This window comes from Schistocerca piceifrons, chromosome 1 (assembly GCF_021461385.2).
Source record: "Schistocerca piceifrons isolate TAMUIC-IGC-003096 chromosome 1, iqSchPice1.1, whole genome shotgun sequence".
Lineage (NCBI taxonomy): Eukaryota > Metazoa > Arthropoda > Insecta > Orthoptera > Acrididae > Schistocerca > Schistocerca piceifrons.
Genome location: NC_060138.1, coordinates 494,936,776 through 494,950,083, shown reverse-complemented (window position 1 = coordinate 494,950,083; position 13,308 = coordinate 494,936,776). Strand labels below are relative to the sequence as shown.

Genomic DNA, 13,308 nt, shown 5'->3' with positions numbered 1-13,308 from the left:
TCTCGTGATTGTCCTACGCACCCTGACTGAAAATTTTTACGTCAGTCTGGTGATTCGACCTGTTGTGCTGCGATTCATGAACAGCATTCCAGGCGGTGTTTTAGAACAGGATAACGCTCGCTGACGTATCGCCGTTGTAACCCAAAATGCTCTACATAGTGTCGACATGTTGCCTTGGCCTGCTCGTTCGCCAGATATGTCTCCAATCGAGCACATATGGGACGTCATCGGACAATTCCAGCGTCATACACAAACAGCAATAATCGCCCCTGTATTGACCGACCAAGTGCAAAAGGCACGGAGCTCATCACACAAACTAACATGTAGCACCTATACAACACGATGCATGCACATTCGCTTGCTTTCATTCAACAAACTGGCGTTTACACAGATTATGGTACCAGCGTATCACATTTTCAATGGCGTATCTCACACTTAAATCAACCAGTGATCTGTAAGTGTTGATTATTTATATGTATATATATGTTACCTTACTAATGTATTTCCGAGAATGCATTATTCTACATTATCTGTTTTTCGCTGTTGCAATTTCTTTTCAGTCGGTGTATTGTAAGTTCACTAGAGCTGCAACAAATTTGTTCACGCTAGACTAAAATCAGAAAACTCAACTGCTGAAGTGCTACAAATCCGCGACGTGTGTCAGCTGCGGGAAAATGCTTCTCGCTATACAGAAGCAACAATGTACTGGTAGTGTTACAAAATTATCGAGCTCCTCCATAGAGGGTTAATAGAGGGAGAGTACGATTTCCTTATGGATGTCAGTGAATTAAGGACGAAGGGGTGAAGTTTGTTCAAGAAAAGATGTTTAAAAATATTTGTCACGCCATTTAATGAGTGCGAAATATAATACATCCATCTAGATCAGGCACAGAGTGAAAAAAAATGCGAAGCGAAAACTGGTCCATCATTGTTACACTCCAACGTTTTGGAGACTTTGTATGGCTAGAAAACTTTTAATGAGAAAAGACACATTGTTAATACTGCACATGGAATTAGCGAATATTTTGTTAATAGCCATTGACTGTTTACCAAAGCCTTTGACGTTAACAGCGAGAGGAGATATAGCAATTTGCAAATTGAGGCCGGCTGCGGTGGCCGAGCGGTTCTAGGCGCATCAGTCCGGAACCGCGCGACTGCTACGGTCGCAGGTTCGAAACCTGCCTCGGGCATGGATGTGTGTGATGTCCTTAGGTTAGTTAGGTTTAACTAGTTCTAAGTTCTAGGGGACTGATGACCTCAGATGTTAAGTCCCATAGTGCTCAGAGCCATTTGAACCCGGCGAGCCTGTGTGTGGGTTTCAGGCGGGTTTTACGCTCTTTTAGCATATGCAAGGCTGCCCCCACATCTCCGCCTCAGAAAATACCATCCACAAACAGTTAAAGTACGATTACATACTGAACAAATTTTGTACGATTCGTAGAGAGATAGTGCAAACGACTTCCCTCTCTTAGGTTGACTGACAACAAAAAATAAATTTGCCAAAACAGCGGACCTCATAAGATGGGATAAACACTAGGAATGAGAGAGTAAATACAGTGCTGAGCCAAAACATTACGACCACTGTTTAATAGCGTGTTGGTCCACCTTTGGAATTTAATACAGCAGTTATCCTACGTCGCATGGATTCGACAGGTCGTGGCGGTTTTCCAAGGTACCGGTTGGTTATAATTAAAGCGCAGCTACTCACGGGTGAGGCTGATGTGGCACCTGGAAGAGGAAGGTGTACTGTCCTGGTGGAAGTTACTGACGAGGTTGCTGTTGCTGTAGCTGAAGTGCAGCGGGAGCTCCGTGCAATGCTACCGCTCGTGCAGTGTCACGTAATTTGTCCATCCCATGGTCAATAGTATGGCAAGTTTTGCGGACTGTTGGACACTAGTACTCGTACAAGAGCCAAACGGTGCAGCGACTGTAACCTTATGATTCATTACAACGCTCTGAATTTGCTCTTCGTTTCCTGCCACGGATTGAAGTTGATGACATCTGGCCGGCCAACATTCTATACACTGACAAGGCACATTTTACACTACAAGGTACTGTGAATGCACAGAACTGCCCAATTTGTGTCGTGCGGATTCTCAAGCACCGTTATATTCGGTCCGTTCTTCTTTGAAGAGAATTCACCCGGAGGGCCTGTCAGGTGTACCGAGACCTCCTTATACAGCACAGGACGCCTGCTTTGGAAGAGGGCAACTGAGTGGAAACCACTGTTTTAGGCAAGATGGGGCAACACGAAAATCTGCTTCATGCAACCTTCCACGAACGTGTTATTTCTAGAGGTTTTCCAGGTGCATGGCCTGCGAGATCAGCTGATCCGAATCTATTTGAATTTTGCAATTTGCATGAAAATGCTGTGAGACGACGCGGCCATTTGGATCCGTTTTTAATAACTTGACCACACTTTTATTTTTCCACGACCTTACGCTTTTCGACTTTCCACCATTTTCAAAGTCAGTGTTATATCAGTCATATAAAATTGTTCACTGGACCACGAGACAAGTGCACAGTTGTCTCGTGATTGAGAATGTTGACGTGATAAAATGTATCTAATGAACAGTTTTATGTGACTGACTTAACACTGCATTTGAAAATGACGGAAAGTCGAAACGCGTAAGGTTGTTGAAAAATAAAAGTGTGGTTAAGACATAAGAAAAGTTATTAAAAGTGCATATTACTTTTGGCTCTGGGGATATCTAAAAGAATGAATTTGGCAGCGACACGTTCGGCATCTACCTGATCTGACGGCCAGTATACAGGAACACGTTCCTCAGATTCCACCAGAACTATCGCGAGCAACTGTTGATCAAGCTGTTTTGCGAATGCAGCATCTCGTAGACGTCTCCGGTGTTCATATTGAACAAACTGTGTAAGTGGTGGTTTATACAGGGTGGTCCATTGATCATGACCGGGCCAAATATTTCAAGAAATAAGCGTCAAACGAAAAAACTATAAAGAACGAAACTTGTCTAGCTTGAAGGGGAAACCAGATGGCGCTATGGTTGGCCCGCTAGATGGCGCTGCCATAGGTCAAACGGATATCAACTGCGTTTTTTAAAATAGGAACCCCCATTTTTATTACATATTCGTCTAGTATGTAAAGAAATATGAATGTTTTAGTTGGACCACTTTTTCGCTTTGTGATAGGTGGCGCTGTAATAGTCACAAACATATGTCTCACAAGTTTAGACGAACAGTTGGTAACAGGTAGGTTTTTTAAATTAAAATACAGAACGTAGGTACGTTTGAACATTTTATTTCGGTTGTTCCAATGTGATACATGTACCTTTGTGAACTTATCATTTCTGAGAACGCATGCTGTTACAGCGTGATTACCTGTAACTACCACATTAATGCAATAAATGCTCAATATGATGTCCGTCAATCTCAGTGCATTTGGCAATACATGTAACGACATTCCTCTCAACAGCGAGTAGTTCGCCTTCCGTAATGTTCGCACATGCATTGACAATGCGCTGACGCATGTTGTCAGGCGTTGTCGGTGGATCACGATAGCAAATATCCTTCAACTTTCCCCACAGAAATAAATCCATGGTGTTTCGACCAATCCACCTGTTATGAAATATGCTATTCAAGACGGCTTCTACCGCATGCGAGCTATGTGCCAGACATCCATAATGTTGGAAGTACATCGCCATTCTGTCATGTAGTGAAACATCTTGTAGTAACATCGGTAGAACATTACGTAGGAATTCAGCATACATCGCACCATTTAGATTGCTATCGATAAAATGGGGGCCAATTATCCTTCCTCCCATAATGCAGCACCATACATTAACCCGCCAAGGTCGCTGATGTTCCACTTGTCGCAGCCATCGTGCATTTTCCGTTGCCCAGTAGTGCATATTATGCCGATTTACGTTACCGCTGTTGGTGAATGACGCTCCGTCGCTAAATAGAACGCGTGCAAAAAATCTGTCATCGTCCCGTAATTTCTCTTGTGTCCAGTAGCAGAACTGTACACGACGTTCAAAGTCGTCGCCATGCAATTCCTGGTGCACAGAAATATGGAACGGGTGCAGTCGATGTTGATGTAGCATTCTCAACACCGACGTTTTTGAGATTCCCGATTCTCGCGCAGTTTGTCTGCTACTGATGTGCGGATTAGCCGCGACAGCAGCTAAAACACCTACTTGGGCATCATCATTTGTTGCAGGTCGTGGTTGACGTTTCACATGTGGCTGAACACTTCCTGTTTCCTTAAATAACGTAACTATCCGGCGAACGGTACGGACACTTGGACGGTGTCGTCCAGGATATCGAGCAGCATACATAGCACACGCCCGTTGGGCATTTTGATCACAATAGCCATACATCAACACGATATCGACCTTTTCCGCAGTTGGTAAACGGTCCATTTTAACACGGGTAACGTATCACGAAGCAAATACTGTCCGCACTGGCGGGATGTTACGTGATACCACGTACTTATACGTTTGTCACTATTACAGCACCATCTATCACAAAGCGAAAAAAGTGGTCCAACAAAAACATTCATATTTCTTTACGTATTACACGAATATGTAATAAAAATGGGGGTTCCTATTTGGAAAAACGCAGTTGATATCCGTTTGACCTACGGCAGCGCTTTCTAGCGGGCCAACCACAGCGCCATCTGGTTTCCCCCTTCAAGCTAGACGAGTTTCGTTCTTGTAGTTTTTTCGTTTGATGCTTATTTCGTGAGATATTTGGTCCGGTCGCTATCAATGGACCACCCTGTAGTAAAATTAACATTGCGCTTTTCTCATTTGTTTGACCTATTTTGCCCACATCCCGTCCCTAATCCACTACACATGGAAACGTCTCTATACATCTTTCTTGCATTCACAGCTTCAGTTTTGCATCTGCTGGCCAAAATTGTAATTAATTTTTTTCCAGCAAGTGCTTTCAATTAGACGCCACTTCGGCGCCATGCACGCCCTCTTCCTGCCCAAAAAATCCTACCGGGGAAAGGGGACATGCTGTTTCAAAAGTGGAGTCTATCGTAAATGCAGATAAAAAAATGACAAGGTCTGACCAGGATTCGACCCCGTGACCTTTCGGTTTTCGGGCTCGCACTTTGACGCCAGAGGACCGAGCCCGATGTAGTGAGATGCGGTATAGCGGATTCCGTGGTTTCCGCGGACGGGCGGTGGCCAGACGTCGGCGGGTAGGGAGCCGGCCCGCTGCAGACGGCATAAAGCTGCACGCAGCGCAGCGGCTTTCACTTCTGTGCGCGCAGCGGCGGCAGCAGGGTCCACACCGCAGTACAGCACGCAGCTACAGGTGAGGCTCGCGCCGCGTGCGCTCGTCCTAGAGTGACCTTTGTCCTACCCGTGTGAAGAACTTGTCTCAGAATAGGACCTCAACGTGCCTGCAAATTTCTGTATTCTACTGGGTGAAAGTTTCCACATTCAAAATTAACGTACGGGTTTCAAGATTTTGTAACATTTATTACACTCAACATAAAGTTATAAACAGTACATCAAATGAAAGAGCAACTCATACGTTTTTGTTTGTAGACTTATTCACAGAAGGAAGAGTATAGAACGACCAAGAGTGAGTGAAGAACCTGTTGAACGAATGAGAGTCTATCACGAGCAGCCCCAAGAAATCAGTTGGGAAGGCTAGTCGTGAATTAGCAATTCCAGTGACGTGTATGTGGAGACTTTTAAGGAGATGCTTATAACTACGTCTTTATCGCTTGCAGTTGTTACAAGCTCTAAAGCCTACAGACTACGCTTTATCTGCCAACTTTGGAAACGAAATGTTTCTGCATGTCGATGAAAATTTTTCTCAACATGTCATTTTCAGTGATGGATCGATATTTCACCGAAGTGGAAATCTGAACACACACAATGTTTGCATCTATGGTCAGCAAATCGTCATGAAATGATACAGTTGCAACGAGACAAACCTGAAGTGAAACAGCATTGATGCAAACGTTACTCCAGACGCACTGATCAAAGTTTGGGAAGAAGTCGCCTAATAACTTGATGTGTTCATATTGAACAGTTGTAAGAAAAACTGTTTGAGTTGCTCTTTCGTTTGTTGTTTTATTTATAACTGTAAGCTGGACGTAATAAACGCTACAAAGTCTTCAAGTCCACGTACTGAATTTTGAAACACACTTTAGACCGAGAAGTCTGTGCTTTTGTACTAATGTTGTTGCGGTCTTCAGTTTGAAGACTTGTTTAATGCAGCTCTCCACGCCACTCTGTAGGCCTACTGTGCACAACTTTCTTCATTTCCGAATAACTACTGCAACCTACATCTATCTGAATCTGCTTACAGCATTCAAGCCTATGTTCCCTCCCACCGTCCCCCCCCCCCCCCCCCTCCAAGCACTTACCTTCATTACCAAAACGACTTTTCCTTGATGCTGCAAGATGTGCCCTATCAAGCGATTCCTTCTTTTAGTCAAGTTGTGCTATAAATTTCTTATTTCCCCAGTTCGATTCAGTACCTCCTCATTAGTTACTCTAACTACCCATGTTTCTGTGGCACCACACTTCAATTGCACGAGGTGTGTACTTTGCTAGTGTCGGAAGCTGCACGCGCGAATGACAGACGGCGCATCGAGCAGCCGTGTGTGTCCGGCACGTGGGGTGCGCCCGCAAATTCGGCAATCACTACGGTCGATGGATGCCGCGCCGCGCGCAAGCTCGGCGCCGCCGTCGAGGCGCTCACCGTTGCGGAAGGACATGCTATGCGTCATTTGTGAGATGATTTCAGTCGAAAATTTCGATTCACTTCAAAAGTTCTAAACTGCTTATAGTCTGCCATATAAAGCTACACTCCAAACAAATACCTTCATAAAAGGATTCTTGACATCTGAATTTATATTCGATGTTGACAAATTCCTCTTTAAAAATGTCTTTTCTCGATATAACCATTTTGCATTTGATATACTTTCTACTTTGGCTATCATCAATTATTTTGTTGCCCGAACAGCAAAACTCATCCGCCACTTTTGATGTCTCGTTTTGTAATCTAATTCCCTGATTTAATTCGACTACATGCCACACTCCTAACTTGTGTATAGGTTACTACCGACTTTTTCAACTGTAATGGAACTATTATTAAGAACAAACTCGTTTCGCTTTATTCTAAAGCATCTTCAGTGATCACTGTAACAATGTGGTTTTTTCTCTTACAGTTTTGTTTGTTAGGATCATGAACAGTTTGGATGCTTTTGCTTACTGCTACAAAAACAGTTTTAATAGTTTTATTTCTTACCGTTACTCACAGATTTTTTGTTGTGAGTAACGGTAAGAATTGAAACTTTTTGTAATAGTAATTAAAGCAGCCTAACTGTTCATGATCCTAACAAACTAAATTCTAAGAGAGAAAAAAAACACATTGTTACAGTGACTGCTGAAGATGCTGTAGAATAAAGTGAAATGCGTTCGGTCTTAACAAGACTTTCATTATAGTTGTACAATATGGTAATTATCTTATACAACATATACCATACTCTTTGTTTTACTTTTGCTGATATTCATCTTGCTATCCTCGTTCAAGATGTTACCTATTCCGTTCAACTGTCTGCTCTTTCAAGTCCATTGACACTCTGACAGAATTACGATGGTGTCGGTAAACCTCAGCGTTTCTGTTTCTTCTCGATACCTTAATTCCTTTTCCAAATGGCTCCTTGGTTTCCTTCACTGCTTGCTCAATGTACAGATTAAATAACATTGGGTCATGCCGGAACCCTGTTTCACTCTGTGATCAATTACTGCTTCCCTTCGATGTCCTTCTGCTCTTTATCAATACTACTTTAAAAATTTCATAGGTTGTAAGCCATTCCACATCGTCAAAAGCTTTTTCTATAAATGCAAGTTTACGTTTCATCGGCCTTTCTTCTAAGATAAGATGCAGGGTTAATATTGCCTCGTGTGTTCCTACATATCTGCGGAATGCAAACTGTTCTTCCCCAAGGTTGGCTTCTACCAGATTTCCCACTCTTCTGCAAATAATTCGTGTCAATATTTTGCACCCATGGCTTCACTGATGGTCCGGTACTATTCATATCAAAAGATATCCGCTAAATTTCAATTACACTATAACTCACACAAATCTAAATCCTTACGGATTACAATTAGAAATAACTTAAAATGGAACGATCACGTAGATAATGTTGTGGGAAAAGCAAATCAAAGACTGCAATTTATTGGCAGAACACTTAGAAAGTGCAACAGGACTGCTAAAGAAGCTGCTTACACTACACTTGTCCGCCATCTTCTGGAGTATTGCTGTGCGGTGTGGAATCCGCATCAAGTGGGACTGACGGATGACATCGAAAAAGTTCGAAGAGGAACAGCTCGTTTTGTATTATCATGAAATACAGGAGAGAGTGCAGTGAATATCATACATACATGGAATGGAGTGGCAGTCATTAAAACAAAGGCGTATTTCGTCGCGGCAGCATCTTCTTGTGAAATGTCAATAACCATCTTTCTCGTTCTATTGCGAAAATTTTCTATTGGCACCAACCTACGTAGCGAGAAATGACCATCATGATAAAATACGGTAAATCAGAGCTCCCACAGAAAAATGTAAGTGCTCGTTTTTCCCGTGCGCCATTCGAGAGTGGAACGGTAAGGAAGTAGCTTGAAGGTGGTTCGGTGAACCTTCTGTCAGGTAGGTGTCTGCGCCTGCTTCCTTTGGAACTGCAGTTATTACATTCTTCTTACAATCTGAGGAAATTTTCTCTGTCTAATGTATTATGCAAACTCGGTGGAAAAGTTATGCCGTAATTGGCTCTACCTAGGATCTCAATAATTCTGAGAGAATGTCATGTAAATGTCATCTACTCCATGGGCCTTGTTTCGACTTACATCTCTCAGTGATTTTGTATCAATATCAGTGTAGATTTAATGAGTATTTGTTTTGTTCACTTGTAATTATCGTCAATCGTGGCATATCTGAGAAAATACTATCAGCTTTCTGCAAGAGGCGTCTGCTTTGTTTACACCACTTCATTTTACGAATTGCAACATAGTATTTAATTTACCGATTACTACTACCCCTCATAGTGTTGCTTTACATGACGGCCGAACGTATGAGTAACACATAATAAATTTTTGATTAGCTTGTCAACATCCGGATCATACTATAGTTCTGAAATTATACAAAGAGCCCTCATAATTTTTGTGCTCTAAGTTTTGAAACATTTAATTTTGTTCGCTGTCCAGAAATCCGAAACATCCGATATAATAAGCGAGAGTAAAATCAGAAAGTATATTAACTTTCGCGTCCTACTGACACTTTGTGGCTTTCACATAATAATCTGGCAAGAAACTTTATATGAGGCTACACTTACAACGGATCCGCAGCTTTCCGGAGGCGACAAATGAATGGAAACTAACACCAAAACTACAATGGAAGTTACGGTTACCTGGCATGGTCAAGCAGTGCAGGAAGCGATCTATGAATTTGCACTGTAAAGCAGGGATGGCTAGAGGACAAATGTAAGGATGTAGAGGCATATCTCACTAGGAGTAAGATAGATACTGCTACAGGAAAATTAAATAGACCTTTGGAGGAAAGAGAACCACTTGTATGAATATCAAGAGCTCAGATGGAAACCCTGTTCTAAGCAAAGAAGGGAAAGCAGAAAGGTGGAACGGGTATATAGAGGGTCTATACAAGGGCGATGAATTGGAGGACAATATTATGGAAATGGAAGAGGATGTAGATGAAGATGAAATGGGAGATATGATCCTGCGTGAAGAGTTTGACAGAGCACTGAAAGACCTAAGTCGAAACAAGGCCCCAGGAGTAGACAACATTCCATTAGAACTACTGATAGCCTTGGGAGAGCCAGCCCAGACAAAATTCTACCATCTGGTGAGCAAGGTGTATGATACAGGCGAAAAACCCTCAGGCTTCAAGAAGAAATTAATAATTCCAATCCCAAAGAAAGCAGGTGTTGACAGATGTGGAAATTACCAAACTATCAGTTTAATAAGTCACAGCTGCAAAATACGAACACGAATTCCTTACAGACGAATGGAAAAACTGGCAGAAGCCGACCTCGAAAAATGTTCAGATGTGTGTGAAATCTTATGGGACTTAACTGCTAAAGTCATCAGTCCTTAAGCTTACACACTCCTTAATCTAAATTATCCTAAGGACAAAACCGAGCGAGGTGGCGCAGTGGTTAGCACACTGGACTCGCATTCGGGAGGACGACGGTTCAATCCCGGGTCCGGCCATCCTGATTTAGGTTTTCCGTGATTTCCCTAAATCGCTTCAGGCAAATGCCGGGATGGTTCCTTAGAAAGGGCACGGCCGATTTCCTTCCCCATCCTTCCCTAATCCGAGCTTGTTCTCCGTCACTAATGACCTCGTTGTCGACGGGACGTTAAACAGTAATCTCCTCCTCCTCCTAAGGACAAACACACACACCCATGCCCGAGGGAGGACTCGAACCTCCGCCGGGATCAGCCCCACAGTCCATGACGGCAGCGCCTCAGACCGCTCGGCTAATCCCGCGCGGCAGCCGACCTCGGGGAAGACCAGTTTGGATTCCGCAGAAATGTTGGAACACGTGAGGCAATACTGACCCTTCGACTTATCTTAGAAGATAGATTAAGAAAAGGCAAACTTACGTTTCTAGCATTTGTAGACTTAGAGTAAGCTTTTGACAATGTTGACTGGAATACTTTCTATCAAATTCTGACGGTGGCAGGGGTAAAATACAGGGAGCGAAAGGCTGTTTACAATTTGTACAGAAACCAGATAGCCGTTATAAGAGTCGAAGGACATGAAAGGGAAGCAGTGGTTGGGAAGGGAGTGAGACAGGGTTGTAGCCTATTCCCGATGTTATTCAATCTGTATATTGAGCAAGCAGTAAAGGAAACAAAAGAAAAATTCGGAGTAGGAATTAAAATCCATGGAGAAGAAATAAAAACGTTGAGGTTCGCCAATGACATTGTAATTCTGTCAGAGACAACAAAGGACCCGCAAGAGCTGTTGAACGGGATGGACAGTGTCTTGAAAGGAGGATATAAGATGAAAATCAACAAAAGCAAAAAGAGGATAATGGAATGCAGTCGAATTAAATTGGCTGATGCTGAGGGAATTAAATTAGGGAATGAGACACTTGCAGTAGTAAACGAGTTTTGCTATTTGGGGAGCAAAATAACTGATGATGGTCGAAGTAGAGAGGATATAAAATGTAGACTGGCAATGGCAAGGAAAGCGTTTCTGAAGAAGAGAAATTTGTTAACATCGGCTATAGATTTAAGTGTCAGGAAGTCGTTTCTGAAAGTATTTGTATGGAACGTAGACATGCATGGAAGTGAAACGTGCACGATAAATACTTTGGACAAGAAGAAAATGGAAGCCTTCGAAATGTGGTGCTACAGAAGAATGGTGAAGATTAGATGGACAAATCACATAACTAATGAGGAGGGTATTGAATAGAATTGGGGAGAAGAGAAATTTGTGGCACAACTTGACTAGATGAAAGGATCGGTTGGTAGGACATGTTCTGAGGTGCCAAGGGATCACCAATTTAGTTCTGGAGGGCAGCGTGGAGGGTAAAAATCGTAGAGGGAGACCAAGAGATGAATGCATAAGCAGATGGAGAGGGATGTAGGTTGCAGTAGGTACTGGGAGATGAAGAAGCTTGCACAGGATAGAGTAGCATGGAGAGCTGCATCAAACCAGTCTCTGGATTGAAGACCGCAACAACAACAGCAACAATCTTTGTGTGAAAACCAACTTATTTGCCGAGCTCGCAATATTAACACAATTACTAGACTGATAGTTTCGGGAATATGTGTTCACATCTTCAGATCTATATAAAGAAAACATGTCGAGGTTACAGGACTACAGCCACATAAAAAATGTAGTGGGCCACACACAACAGCTCAACGACAAAAATTATACAGGGTGATTCAAAAAGAATACCACAACTTTAATAATGTGTATTTAATGAAAGAAACATAATACAACCTTCTGTTATACATCATTACAAAGAGTATTTAAAAAGGTTTTTTTTCACTCAAAAACAAGTTCAGAGATGTTCAATATGGCCCCCTCCAGACACTCGAGCAATATCAACCCGATACTCCAACTCGTTCCACACTCTCTGGAGATGTTAGAGAATTGGCTGTTCCCTCAGCTCGAACAAGAAGCACAATTCATATTTCAGCAGGATGGAGCGCCACCACATTGGCACTTATCTGTCCGTAACTACCTGAACGTCAACTACCCGACGCGATGGATCGGCCGCCAGGCAGCCCGTGACAGAGCACTTCATCACTGGCCTCCAAGAAGCCCTGATCTTACCCCCTGCGATTTTTTCTTATGGGGGTATGTTAAGGATATGGTGTTTCGGCCACCTCTCCCAGCCACCATTGATGTTTTGAAACGAGAAATAACAGCAGCTATCCAAACTGTTATGCCTGATATGCTACAGAGAGTGTGGAACGAGTTGGAATATCGGGTTGATATTGCTCGAGTGTCTGGAGGGGGCCATATTGAACATCTCTGAACTTGTTTTTGAGTGAAAAAAAACCTTTTTAAATACTCTTTGTAATGATGTATAACAGAAGGTTATATTATGTTTCTTTCATTAAATACACATTTTTAAAGTTGTGGTATTCTTTTTGAATCACCCTGTATATCCATAAAACCGAGCAGCGGTAGCTACATCATACAATACAAATTTCACTTATTAGAGGTATTCATTATTATATTTTGACTTTGGATTGTATTCGTCCATATGAGCGAAATTTTGTGAAAGTTATTATTTTATTCCGAAAGTGACAGCACTGTTTAAACATTGCATCATGTAGCTGCCACTGTCCGGTGTTATGGGTACGCAATTTTTGTCATTGAGCTGTTGTGTATGCCCTCCTAAATATTTATATAGCAGTAACCCTGTAACCTCGGCATGTTTTCCTTTTATAGTACTGAAGATGGCAATACATTTTGCCGAAACTCGTAATCCAGTAACTGTGTTAATATAGCGATCTTGACAAATAAATCCGTTTTCAGAAGGAGACTACAGTACGATGTAAATGCCTACAATGGAAACGGAAGCCCGATATGACAACAACAGATGACGCCCGGTTATACGGAGCGACCAGTTGACGCACTAAAAATGTTTATTTCCAGTCCGATATTTCAACCCGACAAAACACAATGATGGCAAAAATTGACAGCAAGCTTTTGATTGGTCCTGTGAGGAATGAGCCTCGCCTGTGAGACTAGTGGATCAAAGACAACAATAATCTGGACATTAAACCTGACTTGTAAGAATCTATTTGGGAGGAA

At 42.4% G+C, this 13,308-nt stretch overlaps 1 protein-coding gene across 2 annotated transcripts in view; it reads left to right on the top strand.

Annotated features, from left to right (window-relative positions):
• LOC124799323 (alpha-tocopherol transfer protein-like) overlaps positions 1-13,308 on the top strand; it is a 160,738-nt gene that overhangs the window by 45,157 nt on the left and 102,273 nt on the right. Inside the window, exon 1 of one of the 2 annotated variants that reach the window (XM_047262917.1) lies at positions 5,261-5,301. The exons of the other annotated variant lie outside the window; for it this stretch is intronic. The gene's annotated coding sequence lies outside the window, so the exon portion shown is untranslated. Of the gene's footprint in view, positions 1-5,260; positions 5,302-13,308 lie in introns of those variants that run through there. 2 annotated transcript variants of the gene reach the window in all.